Here is a 17,531-nt window from a genome sequence, read left to right on the forward strand (position 1 = left end):
AATTACAAAATAATGAAATTATAGAAGTTTATGTGTATAAATGTCTAGAAGGATACACATTAACTCTGCACAGTGGCTGCCTCTAGCTAGAGGGTGAGAGACAGATCATTAGGCACTATATGTTAAGTTTTTACTTCAAATAGCTTTAAATACTGCTTGTTTGCTTGCTTTTCTGTTTATTATGTTTGACCTTGCAAATAAATCACTTTTATATTTAAAAAGTAAAAAATAATAGAAATGATATGACTTAAATAAAAGGAAATATGTGCATGAATGAACCTAGAGGACATTATTCTAAGTGAAATATGCCAGTTGCAGAAGGACAAAAATTTTATGATTCCGTAAAGGTATCAAAGAAGTCAAACTCATAGAAGCAGAGAGTAGAATGATAACAACAGGCTGGGGGGAGGGGAAAATAGGGAGTTCAAAATGTATAAAGTTTCAGTTATGCAATTTGAATAAGTTCTGCTGTACAACAGAGTACCTATAGTTAACAATAATATATTGTCCATTAAAAATTTGTTACGTGGGTAGATCTCATGTTAAGTGTTCTTAACACTTTAAAAAAATACATAGATTTGTCCTTATATATACATATAGTAAAATTTCTTACACAATCTCTGGAATCTCCTATAGTCCTCCAAGCATTTTGCCATCTTACCTAAATCTTTTAAGTGGGGTTGTTTTAAAATATTTATATTGATAAGAGAATTGTCATTGGATGTTAGTGTATTTGATATGATTGATCAGATATATATGATTAATATATTCTGCTATTATTGATCAAACTCCAATTACAATGTTTATCCACATTGATTTTAATAATTAATGAGTTATCTTAATAGACATATATAAAAAATTTCTTCACTATTGGTGTTTTTGTCTCCTAAGTTTAATTAAAACATAGCCCTGTGTACAACTTTAATACTAATAGTAAAAAGTCTGTATTAGGTTTTACTACATTTAGAAGACTAAAAAGAGAGATTTTTAAGGTCAACAGAAAGGCTTAAGGAAACTAATTGTACCTCGGGCTTCAAAATCACACTACAAAGACTTTTGGATTTTTACTGAAATGTTGACACCTAATATGATACCCAGCAGCATGATAGTACTGTACTGTCAGTGAGTCTTCAATATAAACTGTCAAAGATGAGAAGCTTCTTACACTTCCAGCCAGGGAGCCTTCACTTGTAGAGGAAAGACTGACACACAACTGTTTTTCTATAATACCTTACAATATGTTCTTTCTTTTGTTGTACATTTATCAAAACTATATGGTAGCCCTCCTAGTCTCAAGTCTTGAGTTGCAGATTATCTGAAATATGATGTTTACATTAGAAAAATAATCAAGGATTTAATAAGGATTCTCTCTTTCATACTTAATTGATAAAAGTATACAAGGAAAGTTATTTAAAAATGAGGCACATAAAAATAAATACCAAACAGATCTTTTTTTTTAATTACTTTATTTTTTAGAGAAGTTTAATATCCACAGCAAAACTGAGGAGAAGGTATAGAGATTTCCCTTGTACCCCCTACACCCACACATGCATAGCTTCTACTATTATTAACATCTCCCCAGCAGAGTGGTACATTTGTTACAACTGATGACTTATATTGACACATCATAATCACCCAAAGTCCATAGTTTACATTATGGTTCACTCTTGGTGTTGTGCGTTATTTGGTTATGTACAAATGTATGATGACTAGTAGTCATCACTATGGTATCATACAGATTATTTTTACTGCCCTAAAAATCTTCTGTGCTCCATCTATTCATCCCTCACCTTGGAACCCTTGGAGAACACTGCTCTTTTTATTGTCTCCATAGTTTAGCATTTTCCATATAGTTGGAATCATATAGTATATATGATTCCAGTATTCCTTTTCAGATTGGCTTCTTTCAGTTAGTAATATACATTTCAGGCTCCACCATGTCTTTTCATGGCTTGAAAGGTCATTTCTTTTTTAGCACTGAACAATATTCCATTGTCTCTACCTACTACAGTTTATTTATCCAGTCACCTACTGAAGGACATATTTGTTGCTTCAAACAGGTCTTTTTAGTAGAGGTTCTTGGATGAATTTTGGATAAGTCCTTGAATTTTCAAATTTTACATGCATAATTTGGGACATATATTTATTGTTCCAAGGAGTAATTTTATTAACTTTCTTCAGATTCTAAGCTCTACACAATATCCAATAGTTTAAGTATATATATATATATATATATATATATATATGTATATAAATGACTTTAACATACCATTTGCATTGTGTAATTTGAAGAATTTATAATTAGATAGACATTGCTATTGTTACTTTGAAAGTTTTAACTACAAAATATGTGTAGTGCATTAGGTGTGTATCTCAAAACCTCTGTGTGGTGAGGGTATGGAGAATATTGACTATAAATGATATCTATTAAATTAAAATTTTATATGAAGGTACAACAGGCCAAGAAAAAAGACACCCTTGAAGAAAATGAACAAGGTGGGAGTATTTACTATATTGTATATGAAGACTTCCTTTAAAGCTACAGAAATTAGAACAGTGTAATCTTGAGGCAAGAATGGGAGAATACACGCCTCCCAAAAAAGAAAACAATGACGGCATATAAATGGACACTTGATCTAGGACAAAGTTGCAGAGCACTGTAGAAGAGACTTTTTTCAATAAAGAATGCTGGGCCATTCTGATATATACATACACACATTTATATATAATATATAGGTATAAGATCATATACTATATATAATATTACATATACATATATATACAATTATGTATATGCATATAAAAAAAAGAAATGGTGTCTAAACACAAATTTCCCTCCTACATGCAAAATTTAATTCCAGATGAATTGTATATTTCAATATCAAAGGTAAAACAATAAAGCTTCTGCAAGGTAACATATGAGAATATATTTTTGCCCTTTGAATAAGTAAGATTTCTTAAACAGGGCATAAGAAGTATTAACCATCAAAGAAATATAAAAAACAAAAGAAAACTCCATTGATCTCATGATCATTTTTCTGATCAGCCATAAAATGTTCACAAAAGTTTTGTTTATACATGTTATTTTATTTTTCTCACCTCTCATTCTCACTCTAGCCTATTCCAATTGGTTGTTGGTCCACACAACTCCTCTGAATTGATTTTAATCAAAATCCCTATTGACTTTTATCTTGACAAACTAATAGTAATTCCCTATCCTCACCTTACATTAAGCAGCATTTGAGACATTTTCTCACTTGCCTGAAGTTATTCTCTGGAGTTCCATGACTATGCTCTTTGATATTCCTATTATCTCACTGCCAGCTTTTTCTCTATGGTCTTTGTTGGCTCGTTCCACTGCTCACTCTCAGACATCAGCATCTATCATAACCATAACCAGGCCTTCCTCCTGTATACTTTAACTGAATGTCCTCACCAAGTCTCATGATATTAAAAAGCATCTATGTGCTGATTATCCCCAAACATATATCTTCCGTCTTGGACAACTCCCTGATCTTCAGCCTTACATATCTAATTGCCTGGATATCTCAGTTTGTACATCTAATAAACTTCTCAAACTTAATATGCTTCATTCACTTTATGTGCCCATGCAAAATATGGTCCCACCCCAGTCATTCCACTTAGAGTACATGATTTTTTCTAGAAAATGTGGAATATTCCTTAATATTTTATTCCCCTTAACTCTTATATTTAATCCACCTTTGAGTCCTGTCTGTACTGCTTCCTAAATTTAATCCAACATTAACCTTTCTCATTCTCCACTGAACTATTTCTATCCCAACCCACAAACATCTCTACCTGAATTACTGAAACAGCTTCCACAGGTTGTCAGTATTTAAACACTTGACCCATTCAATTCATTCTGTACAGAGTGGTCAACATGATTTTCTCAAGGCTTACATTATATCAAATCAACTCCTCTTCACAAGGTTTCCACTTGGTGCTGGAATTATATCCAACCCTCTTATATCATGCCCTCTAAGTAGAAACTTGTGTTTTTATCTGTCAGCTTTCTTCTATCTCAAATTTTTTTTTCTCTCTCTCTCTCTTTTAAGGTGGGCAAGAGAAGAATGCTATTTATTGACTATGCTCCTCAGCACTTGGTGAGCTGGCTTGACATTTTGACAAACAGAATTAAAAGTAGAATGAAGTAACCAAAACTATTGAGACTTTTGTTGTGGCTAGGCTATATGGTTTTCAGCTCAGGCCTTGGTAAGCTTTCGTTACAGAGACCTAGCAAAGCCAGCCATGGGAAATTTACAGTGCAGGCTGTGAACACAGCTGAGCATTACATTTTATGGTAGAGTGAGGAAATGGTTAAACCTGGGAAGAGAAAACCATTTAGCTCCAGTGAAGCCTCATCTAGAAATTATAATAGTGTTTTGTGCTTTTACTATATGTCTCCATCAAGTCTGCAGATTGAAGCTTTAAACCCCTAGGTGTATACGTTCTATATGGATCATAGGACTTGGATTTCAATCAGAGCCAAGAGAGATAATTATTTTAGGGGTTTTATCTTGTATTCATGTGACTGGCCCATTTTCAAACAAAAGTTACCACCATACAGTCACAAATTGTCTTTGAATTTCATTACAGAAGCACTAATCAATGCTTTCAAACCAGGAAGCAACAACATTAAGGAAACATAGTATATGTTCTTTTTATGAGACAAAGGCTATTCACAGATATTTGGTGATCAAAGGAGGACACATTGAGGCTGTTAACATAAGTTTATCCATCAGGAAATGAGCATAGGGGATATGTGAGCTTTCCAAGTCAGGCCTGGCCTTTAGAGCCTTCCTTGTGTGTTCCTCCATGCTTTTCCAGTTCCACTGGGCAGGGATTTTCCTTGCAAGCCAGTAGCTGAAGCTGGATCAGCCATTTCAGTCCAATCCCATAGCCTAGCCACAACCAACCTAGAACATTACCAGGTAATCTTCATGAATGGAAAGTAAATGTCTATACTCCTTAAGTCACTGAATTATTGTTGAGTCACTTGGTTTACTCCAAATAATAGAGGGTACAAAATCTATTTACTGCTTTTCATGTTTCCATGTGAAGGAAAAAAAAAAAACCTTGAAATGGTATAAAGTCTCTGATCTCTCTTTAGTCTCCCTCTTCCCACTACTTCCCAAACAAGGGATAGTTATTTATCTTAATGGTGAGTTTGGGAGAGAAAATCAGACATGTTCACCTCAGTTCTTCCTCTCATCCTTCTCTGTGCCTGCTGCAGAGAAAACAAACACTGGCGTGATCTCTTTGTCACCTTAGCAGGACAGACTATGCTCCATAATGGACTTCTACAAATATAGGTACAGTATTAATTCAGTATTAATGTACTAAGTCCTTGTGGCTGCATATCCAAGCTGTAATCGTTTGTATTGATAACAAAGGTGGCATCCTAATCTCCATTTATGTGAGCCTTTCAGCTACCTTTCAAATAACATTGAACTTGGGTAGATAGATGTAGTGTTATTTCTTGACACCTCCAAGGACAGTTTGAGATTAAAACAAAACAAAAACAAATTTCAAAAAATTCTATGTATGTTTCCTGAAGTAACAAAATAGCTCTCCCAAATAGTTTTTCTTTGCTCCTCTTCCAACTTAATCTGTCACTTTACCACCCGTGGTCTTTAAGTTGCACTTAGCTGACTAGGGATAAAAGCATGGTATCAATAGAATCCATAGGCCAGTTCTATTTTTGAAGTACACTGGGACATGGACATAGCTGTCTCTCTTTCACTAAATCAAAATGAAACTGCAACTAGATTATCCCCAGGTGTTTCTGATTCTCATTTGCTTGTCAATGTGAAAAGATATTTGATAAGATGATTCTATTTAACTTTGCAGTAGCGTGGACAGATTGACACAGTAGTTTATGACATAAACACCATTAAGGAAACACTAAAAGTGTAGTGGAATTTATGGCAGTCTGAAAAAGCAAGAAAAAATATTGTTAAGTAACATAAGATGTCCATTGCTCTTCATACAATATAATCAGCTCTATATTCCCCAAATATAATGTCAGAGATATACTAAGTTTTCTGCTTGTGGGTATATCTAAAAATACATATTCTTTGACATACCTAAAAATATTATGAGTGTACCCTCTTTGATCCTATTTGCTCTATTTTAATTTGATGTTAAGACTGGTACAGGTTTTATGGACCTGGTGAATTTTACCTAAATAGATCCAACACAGCAAGCAAAAAGTCAAGGAGAATCAATAAGAATGTTTTGCATGGACTAATGACTGCCCAAAGCTTCCCTGCAAAACTTCTATGTGACAAATTTTCATAGAGAAAATAGAAGTCATATTTAAAAGCCATAGAAAATAGAAGTCATATTTAAATCATATCAAGTGTTTTAGATATGGCCTTTAATTTAAAACTCACAGGAAAATACTATATCTACCTAGAGGAAAAGAAGTGTGGGGGGCAGAGAGAGAAAGTGAGAGAGAGATAGAGAGAGAGAGAGAGCAAACCAGCCCAAATCTCACTCTTTGGAGACCTGATTCTAAGGTCCATAATGTAATTCTTATGCTATGGGTAACTCCCTGATTAAAAGTATCTAAGACCTTTCTTACTATTTACATGTAAGGCATGTGATGTAAGGTGCAGGGATGAAATCAAACAAGTGTCTGGGTTTGGACACACAGTCTTCACTTATTTTCTTTGTCATTCTGGGCAAGATAAATAATCAAGCTAAAACTTTCCTCTGTAAAATGGTGACAATAACAGACCATGCATTAAATAGGGGTTATGCAACTTATATTAGCTTAATTGTTCTAAAGTTTAAGCTTGTGTCAGAATTACTCTGAGTTTCCAGTGAGAATTTTCATTTCTAACAAGTTTTCAGATGCTGCTGATCAAGAAACAACACATTGAGAACCACTATATAAACTAATGCATGTAAAGCACTAGCAAATTGTTTGATATAACAAGTGTTTGATATGTTTTAGCTATTAATTTTCTTGGTGGTTTATTTTTCATCTTTATAGTTGTAAAAAGTTATAAACATATAGTTTGTAAATATTTTTATTGAAGATAAATCTTGCTTTGTTAGCATATACTCTCCTGGAAAAAATATATATATTGATGATTTATAAATTGAAAGGTGTTTTTGTGATGACACTAATAGAATCATTCGATAAAAGAAAAATGCTTTATGGAGTGAATTATTCTGTATTGTTAATTTGGAATATTATACTTGTATTTTCTTAAGAATAAATTCCTTTAATAGGTTTATATCTTAAAAAGTAATTAAGGAGATTTAATTTAGAAATATAACATCCTCTTGGTGAGTGTTCTTATGACAACAATGCTTCCCTTATTATTGTCCTCAATAATACTTTATTGCCATTATGTACAGGTCTACGATTTTCCTATATAAAATTATCACAAAGACTGCAGATGCCTATCTTCATTATTATGTCCATACCACATATAAGCAACTATTAAATATGTGACAAATGGTTAATACATCATATTACTTTGTTGAAAATTTTCTATTGACTTAACAATATGCTGTAATAAAGTGTATATAAGAGGAGAGAATTGAGTATGTGTGCAAAGAGGAAGAAACATAAGAACCATAAGCCAACTCATCCAAAATCCAAATAGAGGCAAAAATAGTCATGTCAAAAAACTTTTTTGTTGATGATATGAAATGAATAATTAGTGAAGTGAAAGAAGAGTAACAAAAAATTATATTAAAAACTAAAGATGTTTATTTTGTTTTGTTTTCTTTCTCTGTTTTGCTCAAATCGGCTACTGAGAAGTTAACAATGGCTACAGGAATGTCAGAAAATGTAATAGAATTTGAAATGACAACTTAGTCACTACCATTATCAGTCAAGACTTTGCATTATTTAATAAAAAATATATCTTGAAAATATTTATCTACCTTGTCATATTATTCTCTTTGTATTTCCTATCCTTAATGAATTCTACCTCAAACTCTTTTAGCTAATCCTTCCCCCTCATAATTTGTCTACTACCAAAAGAAAGGAGGAAATAAAAAATGTTTAGCATGCAGATTAAGCAGTGAATAGTAATAACGAACTATTTGTGACATCTACAGTTTTTCACAAGCCAAAACAGAATATTTCAACTTATTTTCACAATTTTTTCCCAATAGTAGTGTCACATAAAATGGTGACAGCATTTGCATTAAGTACCTTGTGAAGGTTGAACAGGCTCTGAGCGGGTAATACATTGTCTCCTTCGGTGAGATTATTTACTTCTTTGACAGTTTCACTTTTAATGACGACATGAGAAATTACTTTCACCTCAGGCTGTATGATATGTTGAATTTTTATCAGATGGTTGTTAGTAAACATTGTTTAAATGAAAAGTGACAGTCTCCTTTAATGGTCTGAATGTTCAAAAGAGTAGCAAACATGGGACTTCCCTGGTGGTGCAGTGGTTAAGAATCTGCCTGCCAATGCAGGGGACACGGGTTTGAGCCCTGGTCCAGGAAGGTCCCACGTGCCGCCGAGCAACTAAGCCCGTGTGCCACAACTACTGAAGCCCGCGTGCCTAGAGACCATGCTCCACAACAAGAGAAGCCACCACAATGAGAAGCCCGCATACCTCAATGAAGAGTAGCCCCCACTCGCTGCAACTAGAGAAAGCTCGCATGCAGCAATAAAGACCCAATGCAGCCAAAAATAAATAAGTAAATAAGTAGCAAACAAAAAAGCTTCTAGCATGAACTGAATTTTTGTGATTTTCTTCTTGGTACAGTGCTATACTATGAAACTTTTAGATGATTTTAAGAGTATCTGGAATGGTCCTAATTCCCAATTCCCTTAGGAAGTTCCAAAATACTAAATATTGTCTTTGGCTTCTTCTTGGGAGACTTTATTTCTTTCTTTGGTCTTTATTGATCTTAACCATCTCTGAAAACACACAGTTTATACCAACAAATACTTTCAACACAAAGTAAAGAAGAATGAGTGATAAGAGTAAAAGCAGTAACTATATCCTGATGAAAAATCTAGACTGAAGGAAATGCTCTGTTTTTCAAGTAAACAAGAACATATATACTTTATTTACTCTGACTATATTTTATTTCTTATATGACCTTGGGAAACACATTCTATTATGAAAACAAGAAGCGTTTATTATCATTTTTTAAACTAAAAGAAACTATATAAATAGTTGTATATTCCAAAATGCTATTACATATAATTTGTAGTCATGTACAGATATTTAATAATGAATATCTATTTTAGATAGAGATCAATATTTAAATAAATATATTTGCAAAAAATGATCAAGTACAGGATTATGCGGTAGGAATACAAACATATTTGAAATAGTGCTGTTTTAAATATCTTACACTAAGCCTTTCCAATAACTGGAGCAAAATCTTAAGAGAACTAATATTCTCTTCAGAATCTGTCTTATGCAAGTAAGTTTCAACTGCACTGATAAACTGGACCTGGTAGTAATACCAGGTAGTAATACCCTAGATTTAGAGCTTTTTAATGGCAGTTATAGCATTTATTGGTGTACTTATTCTCCAGTGAAATAATAGTAATTATATTATTTTCACACAAGTTATCTACATTTCTTCCTCCTAGCCACTTCATTACTAATAAACTGATGTCATAGATCCAAATTATACTTAGCAATTATTCTACCTGTCCATTTGACTAGGTTTGAAATAACATATTTTGTCTTTACCAATATCTCTTTACCCTTGTCTTGCATGGCAATATAACTACCAGTTTATTTATGTGTGTTATTTTTTTCTTTTTGATTTGTTAATTGTGTTTGTATTGTGTAAATTACCTTGCATCTTCTATTCAAGATTTTCTCTGGTTCTTCCTCAACTAACAATTTTTAAGTTATAATTACTCAGGATTCTTCCTTGAGTATCCTCTACTTTTACATACTTTCTCTTCTTATCTTTATCCACTTTACACTGAGGATCAATAATAAATCGTGGACAAAGTCACTTGAAAGTTAACACATCTCTGAATTACTCAAACTTCTAAATCTCTAATCATAATCTTCCATCCTGTGATATTTTAATTGATAAAGAATTCCCATTCAAACTATTATATGTCATCAGTGGGACCTCCAGATCATTAACACCTTTTACTTTACCACCCCCACTTTGTAACTGAACAATAGATCCACATAACAAGTTATATAATTGAACTTTTGACTTGAAGTTCCATGAATTTAGTATGTCCAATATGGATCCCTTTACCTGTTTCCTCCCAGACCAAAACATTTGCAACTTCTCAAATGTTTCTTTTCCCCTAAGGGACAATATGCAAGTTCAAGTCAGAATCCTAATAGGTCATCCTAACTATCTCCATGTCCAATACATATCAAATTCCTATAAATTCTGCATATTATATATTTTAAATTCTATCCACATCCATTTAGGTCTACTCCAAGTACCTTAATCCAAATAATGATATCAATATATCAATCTTCTACAGAGATGAAATGAGTTTTGAATATCTACATTTCATCCCCATCCCCTCACAGTTTTAATATAATCTTCACACAGCAGCTAAAGTCTTAAAATATAAAATAAAATATTTTTTCCAGCTGAATTATCTCCCTGTGGCTACCAATATAGTCCAGAAAGGCTTGTGTCATGTGGTTTCTACCAACCTCAACAATGATATATCATGCTCCTTACTTTCTTCTTTGAGCTACAATTACACAGAATTTCTACTTCCAAAGCTGCTTTTGTTCCTGCCCATTTTCACATGCCATTTCCTTATTCCAGGAATTCTATCCCTCTCTTCTTCCAAACACATTAAATTTAATGACATGTTTCAATTTAATGTTCGTTTCTCTGGAACTCTGAAGGCTAGAGAGTATCTAATAGCATGTATCTTTCTCACTAAAACTAACACAGCTATTAGATAGAAGCAACATTAGATTTGGATCCCATGGATTCAAAACCAGCTGGCTTGATGCACATTCAGCATACAATACTCAATTACCAAATGAATGACCATCTATATGCTGACTACCCCTAAATCTATATCCAACTCCAGGCATAATATTTCCATATAAATGCTCAATGGAAATTTCAAACTGCGTATTTGAATTTCACTCCTAATTGCCCAAACAAGAAATCCTTACTCCACATTCTTCCTCACATGCAACTTTACCATAAAATTCTAAGTTTTCTTCCTAAGTGCATCCACTCCTCAACATGCCTATTATACTACTCTAATCTAAGACACCATCACTCATCACCTACCTACTGCAAAATCTTTCGAGTTGGGATCCCTGCATCCAGTGTTGCCAATATAGGTCACCTTTATGCAGCAGAGTTTGTTTGTTAGGCAAATCTTATTTTTCATCTACCTGCTTAAAATTCTTTAATATTTTTTCATTTCCTTTGAAATAAATTCCAAAAAATTTAAAAGGCCTTATACAATTAAGTAGGCATTGCGCACAATTAACAAGTAGAATCAGTTTGTCAATATTGTCTCCTGTTAACAACACAGGAGAAAAATAAAATTTATTCAGTTCAGTTTCTTTTTAATATAACAATATATAAGGAGGGTAGACAACTTTCTTAGAAAATACAAAATTAAGTTTGTTTCTGATTTAAGCTATAGAGTATTTCTAAGTGGTATCAAATCACTCCTCTTGTGCATAGATTTACCTTCCTTGTAGAACTATATCCCTAATTATGCTGTGCCACACTTAGTACTATGGACCAATTTTGGACACATAAACTTCTCACTGACATAATTATCGCTGATGGGAAAATGCTAAAATATTCAAAGAAAATTTTAATAAAATCAGAGAAATCACAGAACCAGTATACATACAATAGGGTAATCAGATTTTTAACTGAAATTGGTTACATTCTGATGCTGCTAGCCCTATATTGATATCTTGATGTGCCTACATGATATGGTGCCATATAAGGTCCTATAGAACAAAATTCCACACTGGGAAACCTAAGCTCATCCTAGATATAAAAAAGCAAGTCTTTGACAAAGGCAAATATTTTCTTCCCCACCTTCCTAAAACCTTTTCTCTTAATTCTTATTTATTGTCAATACCTTCCTCTTCAATATATGACTGGAGATAGTGTAATATTCATACCTCTCAGGAGAAAGAGATAGAGAAAGAAAAACAAAATCAGAAGAGAGGCAGAGTGCATAGTGTTTAAGAGCTCTGACCCTGAAGAGCTCTGTAACTTTGTTACTTACACAATTTGTACCTCAGTTTACTTATCTGTAAAACGAGGATGATGAAAGTAACTACCTTAAAGGGTTGTTATAAAAATGAAATAAGTTATTTGTAAAACTGTTTAGACCAGTCAGTGTCTGAGACTGAGGAAAATTATATAATTTTTAATTATTATTACCCAAGAAAATTTGTACACAAGGAACATACACATAGCACAGATGTCTTATTGTAGGGGAATTCTTCACATATTAAAAAAAAAAATGAGCCCTTTTCAAAACTCTTCACCATTTTTGTTTTTTTTTTTTACATTGGACATATCTAGTCCTGTCAGCCATTTATCATAGAAGAGCATTTTAAGTGTCTGAAACTGCCTGCCTATTAATCTATCAACATGTATTTGTGTATATTTCACACTTAAAATGTGGGCTCTAAAACTGAAAAGAAAAACCTATAGGGAATGTATCCTGAATGGAGAATAGATTGATAGCCTCACCACTAATTCATTCATTTGTCCAGTTCTGTATTCATTCAGCAAGTCTGTACTGAGTACTCATTGCATGCCAATCACTAACCTAGGTGTTATGGATAAAGAATAAGTTAGAACCAGCTGCTTCCCTTAAACAGTCCATTATCTATAGAGAAACTCTTCCGACAATCCCTGCACTCTCAAGCATGCCAAGGAATAGCCTTTGTCCACTAAGGTGTCTCAAGTTCAGAATTAAAGATGAAAGTGCCTTATAAAACAGCAACCTCAAAGCTGGAAGGTTTTGAGGTTCAGTGAGGCAAAAGGAAATCTTGAGGTATTTCTGTATAAATTGTTATTAAACCTGGGCTTGGACTCTAAGATTCTAGATGATAATCACTTATGTGAGATTAAAGGTTTCCATGTAAACATGCTTTGCACTTGGGCTGGTCAGTTGCCTAGAACAATTTATTTTGTTTGAATGTTGCATTTCTTATACTGACCAGAGACAGGGATTATGCTTGGATCCCTATTGAAATAGCCACAGAAAAGAAGGGAACACATTATTTCAACATAATAGGAAAGTGTTAATCTATTATACTTATGGGGCCAAAATCAAGAGGACAGATTATGTTTAAGAGTTAGAAATACATAAAAGAAATTGTTTAAAATGCTCTTCTCTCCTACTGTCATAATTATTTCACACTAATAAATTAGAAAATTATGAAAAGCTATGACATATATGACTGAAAATCAGCAAAATACCAGAGACAATTTTTTCTTCCAGTTTCACTGAGAAGTAATTGACATATAGCACCATAAAACTTTAAGGTGTAGAGCATAATGATTTGACTTCATTGAAAGTTTAGTGAATATCCATTACCATAAAGTTTAGTGAACATCCATCATCTCACATAGAGAGTTCAGAGACCATTTAATTGACTATATATGCCCCATGTTTGACTGTTTAATTGTTAGGGAAGCAATACTTGGATGAATATTAATTTAAACATAATTAATATATTATTATATAATTATTTTTAAAAATTTATTTGTTCTAGTTTTCACAGTAGCAAAATCTTTTTTTTTGGTATAATAACGATTTTCACAAAATTTGTGTCCTATTGATAGTAATAATATTCTAAGAATCAAAAATAATTGTACTCAAAAGTAAATTTGTATATATTTTCCAAAATTAAAAATAAAGTAAATGTAAAATTCAAACATTCTTTTTTTTTCAAAAATAGTTCTTTTAAAACAAATATTCACTAAAATTAAATCAACACTTTAAATTCAAAAGGATATTAAACATTAAGCTAGTAATTTAAATTTTTGAAAAATGAAATAACTCATTACATTTATATGAAATAAAAACTGTTCAAAATGCTAATGGTTAATTTTCATCTTGTTACTGATGTAAAGAACTGATATCATGCTATACGCATATTTCATCTAGGCCTACATATATATACATTTACAATAAGAGAGATCGTTTAATGTTTCAATATGTTCCTCAATCACCATGTGCAACTGTTCTGAATAGTGTGTAATTCTGGAATATCTCTGGAACCATGAATTGAAACAAAAGTGAAGAAAGAATAAAAGGTTGCTCGGTGCTACTGGGAAATGACACTTGGTTATACAGGCATCTATTGCATTCATGCTGAGAGGAAGGATTTGACAAGTTAATTAATTTGTCTTTTCTCTTACCTAAATGCTTCTTCTGCTCAAATCATTTCCACACTCTGTCACAGAGCATTTTGTAGTGTAGGCAGCAGTACAATCCACAAATGTTCTCAATATTCAGACATCCATTATTTCAAGGACATATGCAAGTGATGCAGTGAAGAATTATTCCAGATCCAGAAAGACATTGCTCACAGAACAGACATTTAGGGTTGTGATCACCCTGTGCCAACCCTGAGCATTGGATCCAAAGTGACAGAGGTACCCAAGTGTACTTTATTAATTTTCTATATGTTTATGAACTGTGGGTCTTCTAATGTACTGACCAAGATCAGAGGCCTCTTCTGCCTCAGTTTAAGGGAGATACAGATTGAAGTATATATGTGTACCTTAAAAGCACATAACTAAATATACATGTGTTTTAGATGGAGAAAAGATTCATAATTTTTTCTTGGAAGTGGTGAAACTTAAAAGATGAGTTTTAGAAGGTGAGTAGTTAAGTATCTATAGAATTACACAAGAAATTAGGCATGTGGGCATAGGTGAAACTCTGACCACACAATTAAACAGGACCTTACATAACATACTAATAAACTTGGACTTTAATCTTTAGGGTTAATGGAAGTTGTATTATTATTTTTAGTGTCAAAAAAGCAGTTATTTTTAGAAGGATAATTACCAGCATAGAGGATTGAAGCTAAGAAAAAGTGGACTCGTAAGAAAAGCTAAGGGGCCATTGGAGAAATGTAGATGTGAACTAAAGCAATGTCAGGGGTGTTGGAGAAGAAGGCAGTACTTGAAGCAATACATATATGCCATAGCTTTTGACTATCACTACAGCTGAGGATCTCATTAGATCTTTTCAGATCTATATCACACTGTTTACTTAGATATTGATATTACAGTAAACTAAACTTTAAATGTATTATAAATGTAAGAGATTTATAGATGCTTTACTTGAGTTGTAATATATATATAACTGTATAGTTACCAAAGTAATTTGCTGAGAGAATGTTATGCCTTAAAATATAGGTACTCAGAGTCAAATATTTAAAGTTAGAAGGAAAAATAAAACTTTAGTTCACCTTATGCATTTTAAAGACAAGCACACAGAATTGTCAGAGAAGTGAATAGATTCACCCAAGATTCTTCAGATAATTAATGTCAGAGTGGTGGCTAAATTCTGGTTCCCAGAGCTCTATTCAATTTACAGTTATATTTTTCTCTAAATAGCACCAAAGTCTGATAGAACTATTTTTGCAGGCATAAAGTATTTAATATGCTACATGTATTACATATGTAAAATATATACCATATTTACTCATTTTCTAATATGTTAACATGCCGTATATAATTTATTGTAGAGTACATTAATCTTGGTTGAATATTACAAGGAGAAATAACATGAGCTAAAAGAATCCATGATAAGCCGAAACAGCCAAAACGAGCCCTATAAGCAGTTTGCATTAGGAAACAACGGCAGTGAATGAAAACCAGAACAAAAAAAAATCTGAAGAACCAGAAATATCCTAATACCCAGAGAAGGTGCTGTTATAAAGTTAGCAGAGATATGATTCTTTAAAAAGTGTGCTTTTGAAAACAAATGTTACATTATAAAAAGGAATATGTACATTTATCAAGAAAATACAAAGTCATAATTTTAAAACAGTGACAGTTTTCTTTCAGAATTTTCCAGGTCAAAAATAATGTAAAAAAAAAATAGCCTCAAATCCTGCCATTTTTAACACTGTAGTTAAAATAAAAATAAGAAGTTTATCAGCACCATGCAAATTTATATAACAGTCATAGAATGTAGATATTTTTCAAAATAGATGTTATACCTACAGTCATTTAACTCGAGCAAAGCATTAATGAGCGAATCTTTACAGATGAGCAAGGAAGGTACAATCTTGGTTTCTGTGATTTTAATAATGAAGATAATGACAACTGTTACTAAAGCTATTCTACAGTGTCCAGGGTTTTATCACTCAGTTTAAATTTTATACAGCAGAAATAAGTTAAAATGAATATGTCTATATGATCAAAAAGTGAACTGCTAAAAAAAAATCACTCAAAATCAGAGATGTCTTTGAAAACTTTATATTATCAACTATATTTAAAACACACTTCCTGGCATTTTTATAAATAGTATTATAACTACTCTACCAGTATGCTCTACAAGTACATAATGTTTTAAGAATTACAAGAGTTAATGATAAGAGACAATCCCTGCCTTGCCTTAAAATCTAGGACATACTAACTGTACTTTATCACCTTAGAGAGAGATCTTTGTTCTCCAGATTTTAATATAAAGGCAGAATAGGGACTCAGAAGGGGATTGCTAAAAATTAGTTCTTCAATAGATATATATTGCTAACATATTATTGATCTTTTGAGTTTATATATGAAAAACTTGTGTTTGTTTATGGTACAAATTCTAATAATTGCAATCATCTTGAAAAAGACACAAATGCCCGCTGAGTAAGCAGGTCTTTTTTCCTTATGTATGGAATACACTGTGGAAGCGTCTATAGCATTACACCATCAGAGCAGGAGGACCTTAGATACCAAATGGACCAAACTTCTCAGTTTTCTCAGGCATCTGTGGGCTTGAGAGAGGGCTAGTGTCTTGCTGGAGGTAACAATACTGACAATTAGTGGCTGAGCTAGAATGGGGGCCTTGTATTCCCAGTGTCATATCAACGGTCTCTTTGCAAATGTTTCTTAACGAATTTTCCTGCCTCCAGTCATGCCCACAACAGATCCATTCTCTGCACTGCTGCCAGAATGCTCTTTCATAAATACAAATCTGACCAACTTATTCCCCTGTTTAAAAGCCTTTAATCGGTCCCATCACTCACAGAACAAAGTTCAAATTTCTTAGTATCTACTACAAGATTCTGACATCTGTTTGATTTTCTGGCTTCTTTTCTCACCAGTTCTTAAAATCTAAAGCCTGAGTCATCTGCATGTACTTCTGCGAAATACATCATGCTTTCTCAAATCCTGCATCCAGAAATTCTTTGAATTTTGAAGGGCTATTTCCTTATTATTTCCTTTTATTTTCATACAGCAAGCTACAAAAGCAGGTTTTTATTTTTTATTTTGTAAAAGAGAAGATATTTGCCTAACCTAGATGTGCACCTGGTCATGGACTGATTTAAAATGACAGC

Source organism: Monodon monoceros, unplaced genomic scaffold (assembly GCF_005190385.1).
Source record: "Monodon monoceros isolate NGI ecotype Baffin Bay Population unplaced genomic scaffold, NGI_Narwhal_1 Super_Scaffold_11, whole genome shotgun sequence".
Lineage (NCBI taxonomy): Eukaryota > Metazoa > Chordata > Mammalia > Artiodactyla > Monodontidae > Monodon > Monodon monoceros.